Below are 7,455 nucleotides of genomic sequence, written 5' to 3'. Positions count from 1 at the left end.
ATCTAATGAAAGAAGTGGAAACTAGTAAGATCTGGAGAGGCCAGGAGCTCCACAAGGAGATAAAAAAAAAACAAATTCTGAGCACAGGGATCTTTCCTGAAACTCATATTCCAACCAAGTACCATATAAGTAGAAAACCTAGAACCCCTGTACAGATGTAGCCCATGGCAGTTCAGTGTCCATGTGGGTTCCATAATAATGGGAACAGGGACTGCCTCTGAAATGAGCTGATTGGGCTATTCTTTAATCACCTCACCCTGATGTGGGAGCAGCCTTACTAGGTCACAGAAAAAGGAAATACAGCCACTCCTGATGAGATCTGATAGACAAGGATCAGAACGAAGGAGAGGAAGCCCTCCCCTTTCAGTGGACTTGTGGAGGGCATGCATGGAGGATGGGAATGGAAGGTGGGCTTGGCAGTATGTGGGGTTTTATGGGAGAAAACAAAGTGAATAAAGTGTAATTAATAAAAATTAAAATAAAAATATTAAAAAACATAATCCGTTTTGGAATTTTGATTATGGGGGGGTATGCTTCGAGCTTGATATGCCAGTGAAAGTGACCAGACAGAATGCTATCTCTGTCTCTAGGTCTCTCTCACTTTATATCTTTGTTTCTGATGGCCTCGGTCTCTATTTCTGAATATGTCTCTCTAGATCTCTCTGTCTGTCTCTTTCAGTCTCCTCTCTGGCTTCTGCTTGCGGTTCAGTAAGAAAAGCTCTCAGTTTTGGTGAAGGACTACAACAAGGTGACTGCAAACTGACTTAACATCATGGATGGTCTCTTTAAAAATACGAGCAATGTCACAATTAAACACTTTTTCTTCAAAAATTGCCTTGTACAGGGAGTATTTTTTACAGAAAATAAGTCACTGACTGAGGACATATCTGTGCATTTAACAATTAATAATTGAATCTCTGATAATGTGAAACTCAGAATTCAAGTACATGTGATTTTATTGGTGACCATTTGAAAGAAATATGTGGTGCTCACTTAGGCAGCAAATATATTAAAATTGGAACAATACAGAGAAAATTAGCATGATCCCTTCTTAAGGATGACATGAAAATTCATGTAGTGTTCCATATTTTTGTTGGAGAAATTAAAGAAAAAACTAAGAAGAAATTGTGGAGAGAAAAACTGAGGGAAGAAAACAGGAACTACAGAGGTAAGCATAGCCAATATACTACAAGAGATGGAAGAAAGAATCTTAGGTATGGAAGATAAAATGGAAGAAATCAAAGTAACTTTAAAAGAAAATGTTAAATATAAAAATTTCCTGACACAGACCATCCAAGAAATTCAAGAAAAAAATAAATTGACAAAGCCTAAGAATAAGAGGAATAGAGGGAAAAAAAGATTCCTTCCTCCAAGGCCTAGAAAAAATTTTTAACAAAATCATTGAAGAAAATTTCTCCAACTTGAAGGAGACGCCAATAAGAATATAAGAGGTCTACAGAACATCTAATAAATTAGTCCAGAAAAGAAAACCTTCACACAACCTAATAATCAAAAGCTGGACCTCAACATCAACAAAAATAGCAAAAAACCTACACACATGGAAACTGAACAACTTGCTACCAAATGATAGCTGGGTCTGGGAAGAAATCAAAAAATTAAAGTCTTCCTAGAATTCAATGAATATGAAGGCACAACACATCCAAACTTGTGGGAAACAATGAAAGCAGTCCTAAGAGGAAAGTTCATAGTGCCAAGTGCCTTTAAGAAGTAATTTGAGACATCTCATTCAAACAAATTAATGGCTGATCTCCAAACCCTAGAAAAAAAAAGAAGCAGAAACACCAAAAAGGATCAGATGGCAGGAAATTACCAAACACATCATTGAAATCAATAAATTAGAAACAAATAAAACAATTCAAAGAATCAATGAAACCAAGAGCTGGTTCTTTGAGAAAATGAAAAAGACAAACAAACCCTTATCCAAACTAACTAAAAGGCAGAGAGACGCCATCCAAATCAACAAAATCAGAACTGAAAAAAGGGGGACATGACATCATACACCGAGGAAATCCAAACAATCTTTAGGACTTAATTCAAAAGTCTATATTTCACAAAAGTTGAAAATCTAAAAGAAATGGACAATTTTCTTGATTGATTCCACTTACCAAAGCTGAATCAAGACCAGGTAAATCAATTAAATAGTCCTATATACACTAAGGAAGTAGAAGTGGTCATCAAAATTTTCCATGCAAAACAACTTAGGACTAGATAGGTTCTGCACAGAATTCTACCAGACCTTCAAAGAAGAGCTAACTCCAGTTCTCTTCAGAGAAATCTACAAAATAGAAACAGAAGGAACACTACCAAACTCATTCTATGAAGCCATAGTCACCTTGGTATATAAACCTCACAAAGACTCAACAAGAAAATAGAATTTCAGGCCAATTGCCCTTATGATCATTGATGTAAAAATACAAAAAAAAAATTGCAAAACAAATACAAGAACATATCAAAGATATCATCCACCATAATCAAGTAGACTTCATCCCAAGTCTGTAGGGGTGGTTCAATATGAGGAAATTCATCAATATGATCCACCATATTAACAAATTGAAAGAAAAAAAAACACACATGATAATCTCCTCAGATGCTGAAAAAGCATTTGACAAAATCCCATATGCAATATACAGCAATCCTATAGCCATCATCAAACTAAACATAGAGAAACTTAAGGCAATCCCACTGAAATCAGGGACAAGGCATGGCTGCCCACTCATTCCATATCTCTTCAACATAGTTCTAGATGTCCTTGCTAGAGCAATTTAAAAATTTAAGGAGATTAACGGGATACTGAAAAGGAAGAAGTCAAAGTATTGCTATTTTCTGATGGAATTATAGTATGTTGAGTGACCCCAAAAATTCTACCAGCAAATTAGTACAACTAATAAACATGTTCAGCAAAGTGGCAGGATACAATATTAACTAAAAAAAAAAAAAAGAATTCAGTAGTCCTTCTATATAGAAAAGACAAAGGGATGAGAAAGAAATTATGGAAACAACACAATTCACAAAGCCACAAAAGACATAAAGTACCTTGGTGTAATCATACCAAGTAAGTCAAAGACTTCTAAGTAAAAAACTTTCAGGTCTCTGAAGAAAGAGTGAGAAGAAGATATCAGAAGATGGAAAGATCTCCCATGCTCATGGCTTTGGATGTTTAATATTGTAAAAATGGCTAACTAACCAAAAGCAATCTAAAATTCATTGCAATTCCCATCAAATAACCAACACAAATCTTTACAGAAAAAAATGAAAGAAAAATTCAAAACTTCATATGGAAAAACAAGAAGCCCAGAATTAATAAAACAATGCTCTACAATAAAAGATCTTCTGGAGGTATCTCCATCCCTGATCTTAAGCTGTACTTCAGAGCAACAGCAATAAAAACTGTGTGGTACTTTCATAGAAACAGAAAGGTGGATCACTGCAACCCAATAGATGACCCAGAAATAAACTAACACACTTATGGACACCTGAGCTTTGACAAAGATTCCAAAACCACACAATAGAAAATGACAGCATCTTCAACAAATGGTGCTGGTGTAACTAGATGTCTACACATAGAAAAATGCAAAGTGATCCACTATTTGCACAAAACTAATGTCCATGTGGATCAAAGACATCACAATATAGCCTGACACATTAAATGAGTTGGAAGAAAAAGCCTTGTACTCATTGGCACAGGAGACAATTTCTTCAAAGAATACCAACAGCACAGGCAAAAATCAGTAAATGGCACCACGTGAAACTGAAAAGCTTTCTGAAAGCAAAGCTCACATTCATCAAAACAAAACAAATGCCTACATATTGGAAAAGAATCTTTCCCCAGCCTTTATCTGACAGAGGGCTAATATCCAGTATATATAAAGAAGTAAGGAAGTTGAGAAAGCACCAAATCAAGTAATCCAATTAAAATATGGAGAACAGAGCTAAACAGAGAATTCTTGATAGAGGAATATCAAAAGGCATAGAAACACTGAAAGAAATGCGCAGTGTTATTATTAGGTATTAGGAAATTGCAAATGAAAGGAACCTGAGATTTCACTTTACCCCCATCAGAATGGCCAAGATCAAAAACTCAAGTGACAAGACATGCTGGAGAGGTTGTGGACAAAGGGTAACCCTTCTCCACTGCCGGAGGGAATATAACGTGTACAACCACTCTGGAAATCAATCTGGTGCTTTTTAAGACAACTAGGAATACCACTATAACACAACCTAGGCATATATCAAAATGGGACTCAAGTACACAATAAAGATATTTGCTCAGACATGTTTGTAGCAGCTTTATTTGTAATAGCCAGACCTGGAATCAATCCAAATGCCCCTCAACTGAGAATGGATACAGAAATTGTGATATATCTGAACAATGGAATATTACTCAACCATATAAAAAAACAAAACAAAACAAAACAACAAAATCATGAAATTTGCAGGTAAATGGTGGGAACAAGAAAGGATCATCCTAAGTGAGCTATCCTAGAAGCAGAAAGACACACAAGGTATATACTCACTCATACATACATATATTGTAGAATAAACCTAATAAAATCTCTAGACCTACACAAGAAAAGCAACAGAACCAAAAAATGAAGCACAAGGTTCATTCCTGAGGTCTATACTACAAATAATTAACACTCATGAAGATGTAGCCCATGGCAGTTAAGTGTCCAAGTGGATTCTATAGAATTGGGAATAGGGACTGCCTCTGACATGAACTGGTTAGAATGATCTTTGATCACCTTCCCCTGAGGAGAAGCAGCCTTACCAGACCATAGAAGATGATAATGGAGCCACTCCTGTTGTGATCTGATAGATTAGGTTTAGAAGAAAATAGAGGAAGATGTCCCCTCTCAGTGAATTTGAGCATGCACAAAGATTGGCATAGAAAGGTGGGATTGGGAGGGGAGGAGTGAGGAATTTATGGGGGGAGGCAAAGTGAATAAAGTGTAATTAATAAAAATTAAAATAAACCCCAAACTTAAAATGTTCTGGTCTCTTAGATTTTCAATTAAAGGCTTTAAGTTAAAATGATACTGATATGAAATATCCATATATATTTGAACAAGTTGGTGAGGATACATGCCTTTATTTCCAACACAAAGTAAACTCAGATACACTAAATCAGTTAAAAGAAAAAGTGGGGAAGAGCCTTGAACCCATTGGCACAGGAGACAACTTCCTGAACAGAACACCAACAGCACAGGCTCTAAGAGCAACAATCAATAAATGGGACCTCATTAAACTGAAAATCTTCTGTAAAGCAAAGGACACTATCATCAAAACAATACGACTGCATACAGAATGGGAAAGAATCTTCACCAACCCTTTATCTGACAGAGGGCTAATATCCAGGATATATAAAGAACTAAAGAACCCCAAAAGCAGCAAAGCAAGTAATCCAATTAAAACATGGAGAACAGAGCTAAAGAGAGAATTTTTTTTGTCCAGGAATATCAAATGGCAGAGAAACACTTAAATAAATGCTCAATATCATTAGCCATTAGGGAAATACAAATCAAAATGACTCTGAGATTTCACCTTACACCCATCAGAATGGCCAAGTTGAAAAACTGTCTCTTGAGAGGCTGTGGAGAAAGGGAAACCCTCCTCCACTGCTGGAGGGAATATAAACTTGTATATCCACTTTGAAAATCAATCTGGTGCTTTCTCAGACAACCAGGAATAATGCTTCCTCAAGATCCAGCCATACCACTCCTAGGCATATACCCAAAAGAGGTTCAAGTACACTATAAGGACATTTGGCCAATCACATTTTTAGCAGCTTTATTTGTAATAGCCAGAAGCTGGAAAGAGCCCAGATGCCCTCAACTGAAAAATGGAAAAAGAAATTGTGGTACATCTACACAGTGGAACATTACTCAGCAATGAAAAATAAGGAAATCATGAAATTTTAAGGTAATGGTGGAAACTGGAAAGATCATCCAGAGTGAGCACTCCCAGAAGCAGAAATACAAAGAGTATATACTCACTCATATAGACATATAATAAAGAATGAACCTACTAAAATCTGTAGACTTAAAAGAACTAATCAAGAGGGATAGGATAGATAGGATGAACAGATAACTTTCTCCTAAGTTGCTAAATACAAATGGACTGGATAATGCACATGTAGATTTTGTGTAACAGTCTTCATAATTTCATAATTATTATTGCATTGTAAGAAAAGGAGCCTTTTATTGGACTTAAAGGGGGAAATTTTGGTATAATATTCCTTTGAAATTTATACACCTTACCCTTGTTCATTCAAATGCTGATTTCTCCCCCCCACCCCCAGTCTCTGGGTTCAATTCGGATATTGCATTCTTATAAACAGGCCAAAATAAAACAACTAGCCACAGTGTTGTACAAAGGGAGAGGCCAGAGGACAGGAAAGAGAGAAAGAGACAGAGGGCAGGATAGGAGTGGGAGAAAAGGGTGAGAGAGCTTGGAGAGAGAGCTGGAGGACAAATCTCAGAACTATGTGGAGATGGACTGGACATGTTTCACCAAAAGTAAATATAATGGGTAAAATCTAAAAGTTAGGAAATTATGAGGGATTGGAGGTTTAGGAGGGAGTAACAATTACCCACCATTGTGTTCTAGGTTAACTAAATAAACCCAGTGTCTTTGTGGTGATTTGCTTATACAGCTGTTTACGATTAACAGCAAGCTTTATTAAAGATAACTGTTAGCAAATATTAATCTCACATACAAAACTTTTAGACAAGCCTGAAGGATGGGTCAGTTGGCACAAGAACAAGGGATCTTGAAAATGAGGGGTAACATGGGAAAGGCTGGTTTTTGGAGCTCTGGATGTGTAAGAAAAAATGTGCTTCTTGATGACCACCCATTCCAGGGAGGAAGACAAGGTATGCAGGCAGTGAAATCATGGGACAGAGATATATAAGGGAGATGTTAATGAGGAATTTAAAGTCAATGCTAATAAAGGTGAGGAATTGGAAGAAACATCCTTATACCCTTTAGTTTGTAAATGAAGTTTCTCCCCGGTTCCCAGTTGAAGGTAGGATCAATCTGGAGAAATCTCACAAGGTAAAGAGTTACTTGGGGAAATTAGAGCAGCCAAATAGGCAGAAAAAAAAAAGGACTTCTAAGGTTATTGAAAATATTCATAAAGGAGCTCATACAGATTTGAGTAATTTGAGAGCAGAAAATAATTTAAGATCTAGATAGTGAGGATGAAATGAACTCAGAGGAAGAAACTGCCAAGTCTCATAATTCAGACTGTGCTCCTGTGCCCTCTACCCCTGTGGCTTTCCCTGCCAAATGTGGAGGAAGAAATGGGACCACTGCAGGATGGTATTACTGTTCTCCAAGAGAAAGTCCAATTAGAAAGGGAACAAGTTCATGTATTAAGGGAATTAGGGAAATTAAAATTACAAAATAATAATATAATAATAATTATTATTATTA

The 7,455-nt window shown here is 36.4% G+C and overlaps 1 non-coding gene across 1 annotated transcript; it reads left to right on the top strand.

Moving 5' to 3' along the window:
- The first annotated feature begins 985 nt into the window (after nucleotides 1–985).
- On the top strand, nucleotides 986–1,092 carry LOC132651825 (U6 spliceosomal RNA). Its single transcript, XR_009589384.1, has one exon. It is a non-coding gene; the product is annotated as a U6 spliceosomal RNA (small nuclear RNA).
- The last annotated feature ends 6,363 nt before the right edge of the window (nucleotides 1,093–7,455 follow it).

This window comes from Meriones unguiculatus (assembly GCF_030254825.1).
Source record: "Meriones unguiculatus strain TT.TT164.6M chromosome Y unlocalized genomic scaffold, Bangor_MerUng_6.1 ChrY_unordered_Scaffold_25, whole genome shotgun sequence".
Lineage (NCBI taxonomy): Eukaryota > Metazoa > Chordata > Mammalia > Rodentia > Muridae > Meriones > Meriones unguiculatus.
Note: the sequence above shows the minus strand (reverse complement) of the source record. Positions and strands in the feature narration are given on the sequence as shown.